This window comes from Choristoneura fumiferana, chromosome 14 (genome assembly GCF_025370935.1).
Source record: "Choristoneura fumiferana chromosome 14, NRCan_CFum_1, whole genome shotgun sequence".
NCBI lineage: Eukaryota > Metazoa > Arthropoda > Insecta > Lepidoptera > Tortricidae > Choristoneura > Choristoneura fumiferana.
The window spans coordinates 16,729,269-16,747,656 of record NC_133485.1 but is presented as its reverse complement, the minus strand read 5'-3'; the positions used below and the strand labels follow the sequence as shown (position 1 = coordinate 16,747,656).

Below are 18,388 nucleotides of genomic sequence, written 5' to 3'. Positions count from 1 at the left end.
AAAACTGATCTTTTGTTTCAAGCTCCGAAAGCCATCACCAAAACTTAAAGCTGCGTTCCCACCAGAGGTAAGCGAGGATGTGTTGCGAGAAATGTGTTTTTCATAAACCAATAAAAACGCTTTATTTACCTATAAAAAAATATGTTTATTGCCAAAAAACTTAAAATTAAAAATAAATAAAAGAAAAAGAAAAATACCCTACTTTGCTTAAGAGTTTGGCAATGGGTGCCAGTCTCAGCTTGTGCTGGGCTCGTTAGCTCAGCGCTGATTTTCAGAAAGGCCCCTGTGGTGGTTGATCGCAGCCCCTGCTTGAACATACTACGAGTACAGTACGTTCATAAATATAGCAACTAAAACACACACAGCACATCTCTAGTGGAAACAGAACGGAGCCAGGATAGGTAAATGAAGCGTTTCTATTGGTTTATGAAAAACATATTCCTCGAAACACATCTCTAGTGGAAATGCAGCCTAAGTGTACATTACAAGGTACCATCAGCCAAATATATGGTCTTACCCTAAAGCTGATAATCGTTTGCATGTCATAAAACAATAATGCCAATAGACGTGTCTGTCAACTTGAAAGTTCGACTTTAGCGACATATTCATTTGATAGGAACTTGTTTAAAAATTGGTAGACCACTTATTTGGCTGATGGTACCTCAGTACACATTTGTACACTGAAGGTTCCTCATTAAGTACCTTCAAGTAACCGCCTAGTTAGGTCTCCTTTGTGCTCGGGAGCATGTAAATGCGTGTCCATTGTTTGTCTCTACGAGTGTCGGCAACTAATTTTGAGTCCAACTAGCGCCTTGATTAACATATAATGTGGAGAGTGGAGAAGTTACAAGCGGCAGCGATTTGGGAAGTAATAAGTCATGAGATAACTTAGCTGTATTAAGTGAGAATGAATGAAGAATTTAATGCCAGATAGCTCAGCTAGAGAACCGGTATGCTTATATATAAACTACCGCCAAGAAGCACTTCAAAATTAACTAGCTTTCGTCCGAAAATGTGGCTGACAAATTTGTGAGAAAAAATAGTTTATTGCTATCCCGTAGGAATAGCAATAAATAATAAAAACTATTCCATGTCTTTCCCATGGCGTTATATTATCTCCATACCATATTTTATTTGTCGGTTCAGTAGTTTAAACGTAAAGAGATAACAGACAGACTGATAGAGTGTCGCATTTTTTACTCGGTAATTCGGGAGAAGTGTGCAGGATTAATGAACTAAAATAATTTCCTTGCTCACCCGCGACCTTACGATAGCTAAGCTTATGCAAAATATGCGTGTTCATGCAGTTCCTCCACCTCCACACTGTAAGAACACGCACAAATCACACAAACCCATCTATCACCACCACCACACTACACTGACGCGTTTCGAACTCAAACAGAGCTCATCTTCAGAGTGACACAACCGTACACCATGCTACCAGTTGTTAGACTAACGAACCACAACCACCGTTTTAACTTGTCACTGTAACTCCCCAAGTACCCACATACGTTTTATGAAACAAAACAAAACTACCCACAAATTATTAATAAAATTTTTTAACCGTCCTTCAAAACTACCTTGATTTTTATTTATTTACTGTCAAGGCATGTTTTATTAACTACCATTGCTGAAATTAGATCCAAGCCGTAGCAAGGGAGATGAAACTAAATTTACCTGCTCATTAATAATAGACCCCATACTGTTGTATCTAATTATCTCCATGCATTCTAAAACATCGAGACGAAACCCCTTGCCACAATAATGTAACACTTCATACCCTTTTAACATTTTTAATAGCAGAGTGATGATACTTTTATTACCCGACTGCCCGAGCTAGTCCCGACTTTAAATTAGCTACTTAATAGAGTTCCAGACCACTAGACTTAGTTTCTTCCTTTTAGTTATTTTAATAATACTTTTTGTTTCCAACATTAAAAAAAACGTTAATTTTACTACATACTGGTACAATACTCGTATAGCCGTGGGTACATGGTGGTGGTAGCGGTCTGTGGGGAAGGCCTATGTCCACCAGTGGACATCCTATGGCTAATATGATGATGATGGTACGATATATAGTAGCTTTAACTAACTGAATCCGGTAGGGTTGATCCGGCTCACGTCTCCTGAATTAACCTGTAATATCAGTTTAGCACCAAATATTTCAATGACAATGAAAGTACAATTTCTTCTAAATTGGACCACAATTTAAACGTCCTGTTGGATATGTAGGTGACAAGCGATGCCCTAAAACAACACGCAACCCTCAACCCAGCCCCGCAAACTACGCTCATAGCGGTTTGCTAGTTTTATTTATATTCTGTAACACGACGCTGTCTCAATCGTTTATAATTATGTGGCTACCTGACAAAGGCTTCTTGACGTTATTAATCTTCTGCTAGCATTTGTTTTTGTCAGTTGCTTTTGCCTAAAAAAATATCATGGTATTTTCTTACAGTTGGTTAGTATTGAAAGTAACTTTGTCTACCTCTATACTATCATCTATAATTTATTTGAGCACGAATACTATAAGATCATCATCATCATTACATCAGCCACAGGACGTCCATTATTGGACATAGGCCTCCCCCATAGACCACGAGTTGCTTCGGTTGGAAGCGGCCTGCAGGGCTACTACGAAACTCGAAGTTCGTGTCGTGCGGTTCCTCTGACACTTATACTATTTAATACGAGAGCGAGAGGGACAGTACGATACGAACTTAAAGTATCGAGTTTCGTAGTAGCCCCGTTGCATCCATCATGATGATATGGACCTCCGTTAAGTTACGCCTGATTCAATAAATTACTTCTAATCTTTCTTTTTAATAATACTTAAAACAGTTCTTGCCTCTGAAACGAGTACAAGCATTATTATTATCATCCGGCTCGACAAACCAAATGTAAGAAAGAGAAAAACAACAAAAAACCGTTAACAATGTCGTTGGATAACAGAGTGGTGTAGTTTGAACGACACAAAGAGAATGATCAGTTTCGTTATTTGAAGCTTTCAACTCGAAACGTAAGTAAGTCGTTGAAACGTAAGTAATCACTAGAAGTGCTTCTAAAGACACAAGATTGTTATTTAAATAAATACCAATTACTAACAGAGGCAGACATATTCTCTTCTTGAACGGTCTTACTTTAACTATGAAAAAGATCTTCGTTATCGTTGGCAAGGCATAGTCTTAACTACTGAAATTACTCATACAAATATGGCATAGGTACCTACTTAATTAGCTTAACTATTAAACATGCACGGAGAAAATATTTTCAAAATTCGAATTCCACAAGAGGAGGTAGATGCTTAGGCTATGTCAGCTGCAAAGCAATAACGAGTTAAAGATTATACTACCCCAGCCTTAAAACCTGTAGGGAAAAATTCTTCATATCTGTTTGAAATAACTGTTACGATATTAAAAATCCTAAATTTAAAAAGTGCCGTCCAACATAGCTGGAAAACGATCGTTACTTGATACAAAGTCGCATAATTACTTCCAGTTATAAAATAAAAAGTAACCGTTCTGTCGCCAAGCCGAGAAAAGCTTCGGGGGTTTAAAGTTAATGTCCCTCCTTTATTAGGAAAGCGACCACTTTTGGAACTGAATGTTTTCGCAATTTTTTAAGGTTCTACTGAGACTTTTTACAGTCTCTTTTTATCTACAAAATTGAAGACGTGGCTATCTGAAGAGCTAAAAAAGGTTACTTTTGTGTTGGTTAGGTTTTAATTTAGATATCTTTTTTCGGAGCCTAGGATATTATTCCTGAAAGGTTTTGAAGACTTTATTAACAAGTTTGTTCATCTAAGATACAAGCACACAGATTTCCTCTTTTTTAACCCCCGACGCAAAAAGAGGGGTGTTATAAGTTTGACCGCTATGTGTGTCTGTCTGTGTGTCTGTTTGTGGCACCGTAGCTCTTAAACCGGTGGACCGATTTGAATGCGTTTTTTTTATTTGAAAGCTGGTTTTCTAGCAATGGTTCTTAGACATGTTTTATCAAAATCGGTTCAGCCGTTTCAAGATCATCAGCTTTTTTGTTCGCTGCGGTAGGAATCTTAGACGCATAATGGGTATTTACTTTACTTCCAAACATATTTGGGACCTAAATTTTGAAACAACCATATACTCGTATGCTATATAACTACGCAAGATTATGGAATTCTCGGCCTGATGCTGCAGCCAGGATATCCAGAACACTAGCAGGTAAACTCTTGATAAAACCATAGCAGATATATCGTGTTTGGATTCGTTTCGATCATTATTTGATTCTACATACAATGCAGTGGTGGCAACACGACGAGCTGATGCTACAGCTAGGATATCCAGCACACCAGTATACTGCAGTGTAGAGTATACTCTTGATAAAATAATTGCAGATATGTCGTTTTTGATTCCTTTTGATCACTATTTGATTCTACATACAATGCAATGGTGGCAACAAGATGACCTGATGCTGCAGCCAGGATATCCAACACACTAGTACACTTTTAAAAAGAATAATACATATATCAAAGTTTAAAAAACATGAAATAAAAACTTAAATTAAAAATTAAAAAAAACCCCCGACATAAAAAAACGCCAGTAAAAATAATAAAAAAACGGCCGAAATAAACGGCGACAAAAAACGCCGCCAAGAAAGACAACTAAAAAGTAAAAAACTAATCCTACAAATCTATATTTACAAATATCACCCAAGTGCCCAAGTATTGGGCAGGGTGCCCATAAGGCTGGCTGCGTTTCCTCATTGTATGGCAAAGCCAATACGTTGACCGAGAAAAGAGCCAGCCCTATGGTCGCCAGTGGAACGGACAAGCTTCTTTTTTAAAAATGTAAATGGTTTTTTTGCTTCGGGACCCCACGGACCAAGCGTTCAACAGCAAATGCCGCAAATATGAAATTGTTTGCCAGATTCTCATATTTACGGCATTGTGCTGTTTCGGCCGTTGCAGCCGCCGCACCAGCCTTCAATGATGTCATAGCAAGATGAGACGGCGCCAACGTGTCCACACATGTGGCGTCCAAAATAATCGGCCGTCCCATTTGCCAAGGAACAAGCGTCATTCCGACAGGTCTCTTGCTATCATCACGAGCTAAACCAACCGGCTCAAAAGTAGACGGAACGTTGATGCTGGCAAGAGCCCGACGGAATATATCAGTGAGGCAAGCGTGGCAGGATAGACGGCCGGCGCTTTTGGTACAAGCCAAACCGTGGTGACCCTGCCGATCCACATTTTAATGTTATATGTTTTCTAATTTAATCAATTGCTTACAGTTTATGCGGCACGTGATGTTATTTGGTTTTTACATTTTACAGAGCATCGAAATGATATGTAGAGTTGGATAAGAATTACACCTCTCTATTTCTTCCGTGGATGTCGTAAGAGGCGACTGAGGATATATGTTAAGGTATACCGTAGGCGACAGGCTAGCAACCTGTCACTATTGTACCTACCGTTTTGTCAAACTTAAAACCTAAATTTGCTAAAAGTGGCTCCGAAGCGTTGTGAGTAAATCGATAAAAATATTTTTTTTCCACCCTTGTCGCGTCTTTCATAGCGATATTCGCCTGCGGCTCATATACCTACGCCAACTCGCGTTTAAAGACCTCACGTATACAACAGTTGCATAAAATACTATAATTGAAGTCCAAATAAACTCTTATGGTTTTATTACAAACCGAAGTATTAACTGCAAATGACCTTGATGCGAAGCGTCAGGCACGTAAGTCCCGACCGAAACCCTCCTATAATTACATCTACAATAATGCTGGACAACATTACTGCCCCACCTACGATGGAGTTTTTAAGAGTATGTTTGGCTTTGCCAGCCACATAGAGCTCACGCTCGTAATTAAGTAGCTAGGGTCGCCGTTGCCGATTACGGCATGGATAGCTATTTACTGATTTTAACACAGTTTTATGAGCTACTGTCATTTCCACTGGTCCTATTACAAAATTACCGGTCTGACCAAACTTACTAATAAGGCTTAAAAGTCTCCCGCAAACGGCTTACTTTTCTGTAAAATTTCACGCTCATTTTCTAAGTATAAATTCTCTTTTTTTATAACGTTCTACGCTTATAGTTTGAGCGACATACTAACATTATTCAAGAGGTAAACTTTGTTTGTTTGTAAAACTAGACTGTCCTGTTACTTACGCTACTACCCAGAACAGTAATAAAGTTTCGTACTGCCTAGGTTTTGGGCAAAGCTTAATAAACAACTATCATGCCTTTTTAGTAGGGTTCTAGGCCTTCTAAAAGGCTAATTATGTAGACAGACACTTAAGAGTAATATGCAAGTACAAATGTCGTGAAACAATTTACTTACACCAATCGAATCCAAGCCGTGGTGGCCTAGTGGTTTGACCTATCGCCTCTCAAGCAGAGGGTCGTGGGTTCAAACCCCGGCTCGCACCTCTGAGTTTTTCGAAATCCATGTGCGGAGTTACATTTGAAATTTACCACGAGCTTTGCGGTGAAGGAAAACATCGTGAGGAAACCTGCACAAACCTGCGAAGCAATTCAATGGTGTGTGTGAAGTTCCCAATCCGCACTGGGCCCGCGTGGGAACTATGGCCCAAGCCCTCTTGTTCTGAGAGGAGGCCTGTGCCCAGCAGTGGGACGTATATAGGCTGGATGATGAATCGAATCCATCTAGTCCCATCAACAATCTTTTATTGTGTTGTAATATTTGAATACTATTATAGGCGTTCATGTTATTTCTCGTGATTTGTTTCACCAGATACAGATTCCTAATTAAGCTTTTCCCGTTAACCCCCACGTTCCCGTGTATAGTTCATTAACGTCATGGAAAAAATTAAGCCCCTAGGTACTTAAAAGTTTCAATTAGTATTCCATCCCAGCCTATATACGTCCCACTGCTGGGCACAGGCCTCCTCTACGAATAAGAGGGCTTGGGCCATAGTTCCCACGCGGGCCCAGTGCGGATCGGGAACTTCACACGCACCATTGAATTGTTTGAACACGATGTTTTCCTTCACCGCAAAGCTCGTGGTAAATTTCAAATGTAATTCCGCGCATGAATTCAATGAATTCAATTAGTATGGCAGTAAGCTATTATTCGAAGTATATACAAGCTTTTTGCAATATGTAGATAAATATTTATTTATGTTGTGTATCCCTTGTTGTTAAGTACGATTTGCTCTGAATTTTAATTAATTTTCGCCTGTTGGCTTCACCGCAAAGGTAAGCTAAATTAGTTACTCACTTATTTTTGAAATGATTCGTTTCAATAATGATACTTCAATGATAAAGTAATTTTACTGTTGTCATGTACAAGCATGAAATTATTCTTTCAATCCATGTTTTGTATTGCAATTATGAAATCATTTTAAATAACCTCTTCAATATCGTTTTGAGTAGTATGCTGCTCCTAATTTCATAACAATACTTATTGTTCTGCTGATGGTACTTAAATCATCTTGTCTCGAAAACTTACTTGGATTGCGTTCAACCTTTGTGCTCATTGGCCTTTTGTGATTTGTTTTATGCCAACGTCTCATTTAAGTGACCCAATTCTTTACTTAATAGCCTTCCGAATTCCCCTGAACTTTCTCTCAATACCTTATACCCGGTTGTTTAAAAACCAAAGTACAATGGGGTACAAACTTCTGTCTCAGAGGACAATCGTTTGAAAGGGGGTTAAGTGGATGTGCTTCGTAATATGAAAACTTGGGCAGTTAAGAGGGAATGGCGGTAAAAAGTGCCTTTACAAGTGTGATAACAATATCGGACATGATTAGAGATTATAGTTTATCGCAGATCGTCGTTGTTATGCCTTCGTATTAGCCAGTAGACTTTTTCTTGTTTTCAGCATATTTGGCAAGTTTTCCGATTTCATTGAGATTTTTATCAGTGTGAATGGCCATTGTTTTCCCTAGTTTTGTGTTGAACTGTAAGTAACTTTTAATATTCGTATGTATGGCTGTAACTTATCTTTAAAATTTGCAAGGCGTATTTCACCTGCTTTAAAATCAGATTGATTTTTGAACATAAAACTACCGTGACACTCACTCATATTAAATGAAAGTTAATTCGGATAACTCACGTCTTAAATCGAGTTGTAGCAACTGCGTCTAGCTAAACTCGATTTAAGACGTGAGTTATCCGGATTAACTTACATTTAATATCAGATTGACTTATTACAATAAATGCAGTCTGCAAAAAATACATTTAAAAGTGTTTTGGCAACAACTGTCAATTTAAAGAAAATTAACAATTTTTATTTTGCAAAATGTCAAAAAATAGCCAGTTTGAACTCAACTTAAAATTTTGAACATGAAACTACCGTGAGACTCACTCATATTAAATGTTATCTCTCTGCTCTGCTCGCACGACTGTCCGACAGGACAGTACAGGACAGGACAGTCGTGCGAGCAGAGCGGTGGCGCGTAGTGTGCGTGTTGCGGCAGCCGCCGGTTCGCGTGCTCCTGAGAGGAAGGGCTACGAAATAGCCCGAAACATGTCGAGCTAAACTCGGTTTAAGACGTGAGTTATCCGTTATAATAACGTTCAACTTAAAATCATGAATTAAGCCACAAATTCTTCTTAATTTGTATGAGATCCATGAATATCTCAATACGTTACTACGTATGTAAACATTATTATGGGGTTTTTGGAATAAAATTAATTGCACTATAATTTTATAACAGCAGAAAAGACATGCAAATTTACGATGTGTCTAGTTACAACGAAATATTCATAAACATTCGTTTTAAAATCGTTTTATTTGTGTTTCGGACAGTTAATTACATTCATAAAACTTTTATTAGGTGGGCCAATCAACTTTTTTACCGACACTAATCTGTCTGCGACATTTTTCAAACAATTGCAGATTTTTGTAAGTAAGCATGTTTTTTCTGTAATTTAATAGATGGTGTACATAAATACATGCCATTCTACGTAAGTTCAACCTATTAAACCGTGAAATATCTTGTTGGAAGTACGATTTTTTGGTAACGCCAGAGACAATTTTGGTAACGCAGGAGACGCCCAAAGTGTCGGTAAAAAAGTTGATTGGCCCAGGTACCTATGACTTAAATTAAACGCGGCAATTTCGATCGCGTTCTAAACAAAAATGAACGAATGTAGCAAAGCCAAAAGTTAAGTGTTGTTTCAGATAGAAAAGCAGTCAATATTCTTACAACAATAATTTTAAATCAATTGATGATACAGTTTTTATTGCCCTTGTGATAACATTTCATTATAGGGAATTGCATTTAAATCGTCTGTTACATATGTAAGACATGTAAGACATGTAAGAGCTGCCTTTGTTGATGGACTAGTTTTCAAATAAATTGTACAAAAACTACGATACATTTAGTACAAAATGTTACCATTTCATATGTATGTTGAAATAACATCATAATTCACTAATTTGATATGCCACAATTCTCAAAAACTAAATAAACAACGTTTTAAATTAATCAAATCAATACGCCTTAATGTTGAATAAAACATTAAACAATTTACTTACTCATTATTATAATTATAATGATCAACAAAAGCATGTACAATTTGAGAAATCTAGAAATAACTTATGATCTTATGAGAAGTTAATCTAGACTTTGTAGAACACACTAAAACTAGCAGAACAAATACATTTCAAAACAGACAATCTCAGTGTTACTCGTTAATCACCCGCTACACCGAAAGCCTCCAGCGATGCAGACTTCGCAACTATGCTAATGAAAATTCTTGTTGCTTCAACTACACAAAGCTTGAACCTGCCACTCTACATGTGATACTGACCCGACTCATTTAAACTTCGAAAATTTGAGGTTTCAATTGTATGTAGAAACATATTCAAATTCAAAACGTTTATAATTAAAATATCACAAACGAGACTTAGGACGCCAAAAAAAACATGAGTAATATTTACCTCGACGTTTCGACTACATTACAGTGGCGAAGTGTGGGGTGTCAAGTCTGCCTAGCAGCGGAAATCCTTCGAACTACCCGCACTTGATCACAAAAAGTACCAGCACTCGTATCTCGAACTACCCGCACTTGGTCATTTTTTTGTCCCTCAATCACACCGACACACAACACTAACAATGTCCGAACGTCCCCCCCGAACGTTCATCCCGACGACGACACTTATTTATAATAGGATTCCCTGAAGATGAAAGCTTACATCCATCATTCCGATTGAAATTTTTGTGCTATTTTATTTTAACCGCTTCACGTACCATTCTTGAGTAGAAATGGCGTTCCGTGGAGAGAATCTTGGGATTGTGAAGCTCAATCCAGTGGTTTGGTCCTGACTCCAATAAATGTTCGGCTATGGCTGACTTGTTCACTTGGCAATTTTTAACAGCTGCAATATTATGTTCCTTGACCCTCTCAGCTATTGTTCTTTTTGTCTGTCTGATATATATACTACCACAACTACAATCAACCTTATAAACACCCGGTGTCGTTTATTCTGTAAATAGGCCGCAAGGGCACATTTACAAGTCATTTTTTTAAACTACCAGCGCTTTCGGAAAGACCAACTTTGCCAAGAAGAATGCGCCGCAAGGAACTTGATAGAAAGTCATTTTTTTAAATAAATAATTACAAATAAAATACTTAAAAACTACAGTATTGGACTCGCGCACGATGTGTTCCGTCCCATTATCTATACAACATTAGACATAAGCAAAAAAAAACGGCAAAAAATAAAGTTGGTTGTAAGAGTTCCCTTAAATATTTATTTTATTTAATTTATTTATTTTTAAACTGATTATACAACTAAAGATTATGTGAATATTTAAAGCGTCTACCTGTTGGCGTTATTAATATCGAGCAAAAAAACGGCAAAACAATCACGTTTGTTGTATGGGAGCCCCCCTTAAATATTTATTTTATTCTGTTTTTAGTATTTGTTGTTATAGCGGCCACAGTAATACATTCTGTGAAAATTTCAATTAACTAAAATAATTTCCTTGCTCACCCGCGCCCTTACTATAGCTAAGCTTATGCAAAATATGCGTGTTCATGCAGTTCCGCCACCTCCACACCGTAAGAACACACACAAATCACACAAACCCATCTATCACCACCACCACACTACACTGACGCGTTTCGAACTCAACCAGAGCTCATCTTCAGAGTGACACAACCGTACACCATGCTACCAGTTGTTAGACTAACGAACCACAAGCACCGTTTTAACTTGTCACTGTAACTCCCCAAGTACCCACATACGCTTTATGAAACAAAACAAAACTACCCACAAAGTATTAATACTTTTTTTAACCGTCCTTCAAAACTACATTGTTTTTTATTTATTTACTTTCAAGGCATGTTTTATTAACTACCATTACTGAAATTAGATCCAAGCCGTAGCAAGGGAGATGAAACTAAATTTACCTGCTCCCAATGGGACTTATCACGCTTACACACACGAGTAATAAAGTTTATGAGTGAAAATCACGAAAGTTTAAAACGTTACAGTATTAAATTATCGAAATAGTATGCAACCTCGCTAAAATATTCAATTGGCGCCTGTTGCAGTCCTAACTTTTAGACTGGGCACAATAAAAAAGGGATTTAAAAACACAAACACAACCTAATTTAAAACCTATTAGTGTAATCGATTCTACTCTCGATTATCAGCAAACTACTTTCTGGTTTTCAGTTATTTAATTAACACCTTGTATATAACTATGACATTGTTTGTAAATATAACTATCATAATTATGATTCTGTAATATACATTACAGGTCAAGTACCCATTAAGCTTTTATTGGATTCCGAAGGCAAGGCTCGCTGCTATTGCTTTATAGGTTTACAAGCTTTAACCGGCGGCTTCGCCCGCATTAGAAATAGCTTACGATTCTTGTTACCATGGCAACGTAATAAATAAATGTCCTAGAGTTAGGCTTGAAAAAAGGATACTATAACAATTTGAAAGGTCAACGTCCGCTCGCACGACGCCACCATCTATTGATTGCAGACGAAGTTAACACGTTATCTTTAGAGCCGAGGTACAGTCAGCATCAAAAGTAGCTGGTTACTTTTGTATTTTATCGTTTTATAGCCACGTACTTAGCGCCATACAAGATTGACAAATGTGTTATTGTGACAGAGTAAAAAAGTAACCAGCTATTTTATTACTACTGTAGCGTACGTCACCATACTTAGACAGTGCCCTCTATTCTTGTTTAAACTTAAATGATTTGATTTGATTCATATGCAAACCATTATTGCTGAGTATCTCAAACTGAACGAAAATCAATACCTAAACAAAATTTACACAATATTTTTTAACGAAAAATTTATAATTAAATATTTTTAAGTTTGATCCAATTGTACCGAAAGTACAAGCAGTCTACGCGCAAAAATGAGGATATACAGAGCTCAGTCTACAGAATATTTAATATTATTATCCAACCGCAATTCCTTAATTTTACCCATAATAATGACTCTCGCAGATGACTCAAAATATCGGGAGCTCATTAAAAGTACATTATTATATAATTTCTTAAACAACAACAACCATTCTAATCTAATAGTTTTATCGAAAGCCTTCGGCAATATCAACATTGTATCCCTGGTCAATATTTTCCCTATTTCACCTCTGATCTAACCTTTGGTCAGTCTAAAACTCCGAAATATGCGCACGGTCCCTTGTAGGGCCTGACACACTCCATTACGGCCTGATTTATTGCTACCACTAAAAGGGTCCCTCAAGGAGCGATCCTTGGTCCTGCTATGTATCACTTACATTAGTCGTATGGAAATTTTGCTCCGAAATATTATTTGCTTTGATCGTGTCGCACATAACACTCGGTTATGTGTATCGATTTTGCATTAGGGCTTTTTTCGCTAGCTTCGGCAAAGATAAGAGGTTTGACAAGTAAATATAGACGAGATGTTTTTATACGTGTTTTAGAAAATAAGTTTAAAATTAATGAATTTATGCATCAGTGTAAACTAGTATAAAGTTATAAATAAAATACATGAGAAAGAAACACTACACAGAAAAAAACGAGAGCTCAGGAATTTGAAATCGTTTAACCGAAATAAAATTTGCTGATGCCCGCGGCTTCGGCACCGTTTCTTTTTTTTTAATTCTGTTTCACAAAAACCTTGTCCTAACAATAACGAACACGACAAAAAAAAACCAATTCGGTGCCGTCGTTTGGAAGTTATGCGCGTACATACATTTTTATTTATATAGATAGATAGATAGATAGTAACTTGACACGCGGGCCAATGAAACTCACAATAGAGGTTTTTTTCTGATACTTAATAGTTATTAATGTAGACATTTTTCTGGTGGATAATTTTATTGCTTACCTACGTTAAGTTTGAATAGAGACTGACCTTTACGCTACTCCTATTTACCAAATTGCTAAAAATCTACTAAGCCAAATTACCGTATTAAGCATGCTATTACCGACATGCAACCCCTTTGGAGTCGTATTATTATATTCATCGCATAGTTCGTGTTCCCTCTGGCATTTAATGTTGAATTGGGTACCTACATCAAGTAATGAGGTCTCGTTTGTCACGCGCCTCCCTCGACACCAAACAATTCTGTTTCATAAAAGAAAAGAAAAAACTAAAAACACTTTTCTCTCCAAACACTAATAATTTTCGGGAACACTTCCCAAGCAATTTCAGACTTGGTTTTAACTTCACTTAGAACGATAGCATTATACGGCAGCCAACTTTAGAAAGAATTATTGCATATAAGCATGCTCTTCTAAAGAAACTTTCGGAAATAATGCCCGAAGAGTGTAATTTAAGTCTAAAATATTACTAAGAAAATATTCTCTGGAACACTTGAGGTATTTTAAATATAACTTCCACAGACTTAAGCGTATGGTCTGTTTTTATAAGTAGATTAATGTTTCTTTACTACACCGTGCTGCTTTCGACTTCCGTTAGGTAACTTTAAAAGAACATATTTGACAAGTCAAATTAAGTAAATTGCTCCAAGAAACACTAGTTAGCCACTAGGCTTAACTGTTATAATTATTGTTTTTCTAGCATTTAACTGCGGCTTCATTCGCGTCAACAATCAGATTGGCCATTAAATATTAAATTATACAAATATATATATACTATTTTTCAAATAATATCATCCAAACCACAGGCTCTTTTCTTGGAAAACGGATAAGCATCTCAACAACAAGAAAACGCAGCCAGCCTTATGGGCACCCTGCCCATTGAATGGTCACTACCTAGACGACATTTTGAAATAGGTTTTTACGTTAAGACTAACCCTCTGCAACTGTGGTGAATTTTTTAGAAAGATTCTACTGATGTGAAGTCTGTCAGACGTCATTTTTGATAATTCATAAAAAAATAACTAATTTGAAAATGGGAATCATTATTATATAAAACGATTATTTCATTTATGATTGATTGTAGTATAATGTAAAATTGGTTTAGAAATAAAATAAATAAGAAATATAAAATCAACTTTATTGAGATCACAATTTCAGACATTTTGTACTTAGGTTCGCTTAGAAATTAAAAAAAAAACTTAACAATTACCAACTTCGATAAACTTAATATTTTTTTCTTCTTCTAAGCATTATTGCTTCTTATAAAAAAAATCAACAAAATCTAAAGGTAGAATAAGGCACTAATCAGTCTTTGAGTTGGCACTTATTTTAGAGATCCATTTTGCAATCTACGCATACATGTTCCGAACATTGGAGACAAACTGCCCTGTTGCAAGCACAGCAGGCGAATCTTGTCTTCCTCTTCAATCTAGCAGGGCATATGGTGCATATTTTGCGGTCAGATGGACCTGGTGCTGGTTGAGGGGGAGGTAGAGGCAAATCATTTCCAAAAACTCTTTTTATTCTTAATCGCAGTTCTCGTGGTAGTCTGTCGTTATATACACGTTGTTGCAAGCTCGGAAGAACTAATTCTCTTGCCAAAGACTTTAAAAATTCGCCTCTACGTAGTTTGGTACCAAGACATCCCTTGTAGAGCACATAGGCATTAGTACCAGCTAGGTCTAAAATTCTATAAAATATGGTCATGGGCCATCGACGTGTCTTTCGACTGCTCGAATATACCGAACATTTTTTATCGATTTCATCCACTCCGCCCTTAGTATGATTATAGTCCATGATCATAGTTGGTTTGTTAGTTATTTCATCAGAACTTTTCACGTGATGGGAGGAAGAAATCAAAATCACAGCTTTATTTTTTTTCGGCACATATGACAACAAGGTGAAGTCTTTAGTAAAGCCATACAAAGAGCTTCCCAGTTCTCTGCTTTTATTTGGCTGAAACTCGGGCGGAATTTCTCGTTTGTTTTTTTCAGAGTGCCTAGGTATGTTAGATTTTTTGATCCCAACATTTCGACGACCTGTATTGAGCTGAACCAGTTATCTGCCGTTACATTCCGATTACTCTTTTCTATAGGTTTGACCAGTCTTAAAACAGACTGAGTAGGAATCGCAAGGTTTCTCTCCGCTTCCGACAGACCTTCGCCATCAGAATTCTTGCCACTGTAAATGTATGCGTTATAGGCGTAAAAAGTTTCAGAATCGCACAAAATGACGACCTTTATTCCATATTTGGCTGGTTTTTTAGGCATGTAAATGATAAATTTACATCGACCTTTGAAGGGTATGAGCATCTCGTCAATACAGGTATTTGGTCCAGGTGTAAAGTTTTGTTGAGAATTTTTCACAAACTTATTGAAAAACCATGATACTGCTGCTAATGGGTCGGTTTTCAATCGCTCTTGGCGATCAGCCCCGTCATCAAGTCGAAGACAGTTGAGCAACGTACAGAATCGATATTTTGACATTACACATCTAAAAATTTCGTGTCCAGTGCCATCTGTTGCGAATAAATAGTTTGCGTCGGCATTATTACATTTAAATACTGCACTGTAATAGAGGAGTCCAAGCAAACTAAGTATTTCTGTTTCGTTAGTATCTTTTAGTTCTCCTCTACCAGAATTACGAAACTGTTCACGATAGGAACGTAATTTTTTATTGGTGTAAATCACAAGCCGGTTAACCATTTCGAGATCAAAGATTTTTGACCAAATTTCATAAAAATTTTGAAATGCAGGCGGTTCTGTCGGACGAGACACGTGGACAATATTGTGAGCTGGTGTTCTACTTGTCCTTGCAAACTCAGTTTTTGACCATAAGTAGCCGTTTTTGCCGATGTAGTTAGTGACGCCCCTACCACGTGCTGAATTGGCCCTCAAGCTAAGGGGAAGGTTATCTTCATAATCCGAACTCTCATTTCCACTTGTAGTAGAGCCATCACTTACTTCCTGAATTGTTGGTCCGCTATCCGGTTCAGCTACTTCAACTGCATCAGCCACGAAGTCAGGGTCTTCAACTGAGTCGTCTACGTCGCTAAAATCACCTTCATCGTTTAGTTCTTCCAGCCACTGACTAATTTGTTGGTCGCTAGCAATCACTGGAAACCCGCTATGATTTCGTTTTGACGGTCTAGACTCCCGCAAACTGCGATCGGCCATCTAAAATATAATTAATTATGTGGTTAGGTCTCTGAGACACTACAGAAACATTAATATTTTTCTGAGGTGACGTCCGACAGACACTATGAACATGTAGATGTTTTTATGAGGTGAGGTCTGTTGGACACTATGGGCACATAAATAATTTTATGAGGTGAGGTCTGTCAGACTCAGGACTTGTTGCTGTACTTACGTCTGTGAGACACCCGCAGCTCGTACCTCCAAGCGTGTGCACCGCGTCGCCGTTCGGGCGTCACTGACCAATGCCGCGAGTCATTCGAGGAAGGTACTGAGCGAGACGGAGCTATATCAAGCGAAACGGCGAATTGGCAACATGAAGTTTATTTAGCGGTGTCTGATAGACCGCACATCAGTCGCAGAGGGCTAAGCAAGTTTTAGTTTTCTTATTGTTATTTTTTGCATCTTCGTTTGTTAATCAAAATGCCCATCGACACCCTCTTTAGTTCCATCATTTTAATTTTGTATGAACGCCCTTACAAAAGTTCATGTCTCTAAACTTCTTCTTCTTTCTTATTTAAGAGTTACACTCTTGTTGATGTAGCCGATGAATGACTCTCCACTTCTCTCTACACTTGTGTCTCTAAACTTAGCGGTAGAGAATTTAAGATTTTACATTCTGGTCGCATGGGACTATCGCAACAAAAAGAAGCTAAAGATTCAAAGACAAAGTCGTTTTAGTATAAAGGAACGCACAATTGTACTCACAATAAGGTAAGGTAAGGTTTTCAATGTCAAAGAAAATTTCAAAAGGGCCAGTTGAAATATAGTACACAACAATACGTTATGAAAGATTCAGTTCCCGTTTACTTCCGCGACTTTAATCTCCATTTTGTAAAGCATTATTAAACGATTCCGCTCTTTAAATATTTAGGACAAGGTAAGGAATTAATCCAGAATTATTTGAATGATTACGATGTAACGGAATAAAGGAATTAATTCCATCAATTCTGATTTATCTTCATTAGTGCCAGAGCACGGGATTGTTTGGACCTAGTGGAATTCATGAAATGGAAAGAAGTTTTTTATTACTCACAAACGTCTTTAATCTTTGATAAGGTCTTGAGGATAAATATCATTCAAATAAGGAAAAATAAGGAAAATCCATCAAATTTGTTCGTTGATCAATCATTATAGCATTTTGTACAGTACAGTACAATTTCTTCTGTTCCTTCAGCAGTGTTTTCAAGAAAAATGTTTATACTATCTTTAGAGGCTGGTAACAGACCAGTGATCCTTCTTGAGCTGTTCTGTTGGTAATCATGGTCGATTGCGATATTTTTTTTAATTTACTTTTTCGGGCGTTACTTTGCAGAGGTCCATATCAATGAACTAAAGGAATTTCTTTGCTCACCCGCGACCCCTATAAAGTCTTGGGTGAGCAACAAAATTCTTTTAGTTCATTGATCATTTTTTTATCAAATGACCCGCTTCCACGTTTGCTTCCTTCTTATTCTTAATAAAAATAACAGTCTTAATGAATGACTCACAGTATTTTTATAGTCTATCGAGTATCCCAATTACTGGATAAAGGCCTCTCCTTCATTCTGCCACTCGTTTATATAGAGAGCATTTCACAAAGTAGGTATGTGCAGAAAAATAAAAAGAATAATTTAAAAAAATGCAAAGATCAATACAAAACCTACTTGTATTACTTAGGGACATCCCTTATAAATAATTAAGTCGACGAAATCGTAAGTTGTTACTGAGTTAATATTATTTTTATTTTTCAAAAGAAATCAAATTTGGGTAACGCCTTGCCAAATAGTAGAACGAATGACAGGAAAAAAGCAAAAGAGAATCAATAATTTAGAATTTTATATTTTGTTCTGCTGTAAGCGGCCAGTTGCACAACACAGAGTTTTGCCTTGTTACATCGTGACCCAAAATG

At 37.1% G+C, this 18,388-nt stretch overlaps 1 protein-coding gene and 1 long non-coding RNA gene across 5 annotated transcripts in view; one reads left to right on the top strand and one right to left on the bottom strand.

Moving 5' to 3' along the window:
- LOC141435320 (zwei Ig domain protein zig-8-like) overlaps window positions 1-18,388 on the top strand; it is a 283,174-nt gene that overhangs the window by 182,734 nt on the left and 82,052 nt on the right. The gene's annotated exons all lie outside the window — the stretch shown is intronic.
- Window positions 14,232-16,862, bottom strand: LOC141434746 (uncharacterized). Its single transcript, XR_012452093.1, has 2 exons — window positions 16,673-16,862; window positions 14,232-16,479 (listed from the first exon to the last, which is right to left on the bottom strand). It is a non-coding gene; the product is annotated as an uncharacterized lncRNA (long non-coding RNA).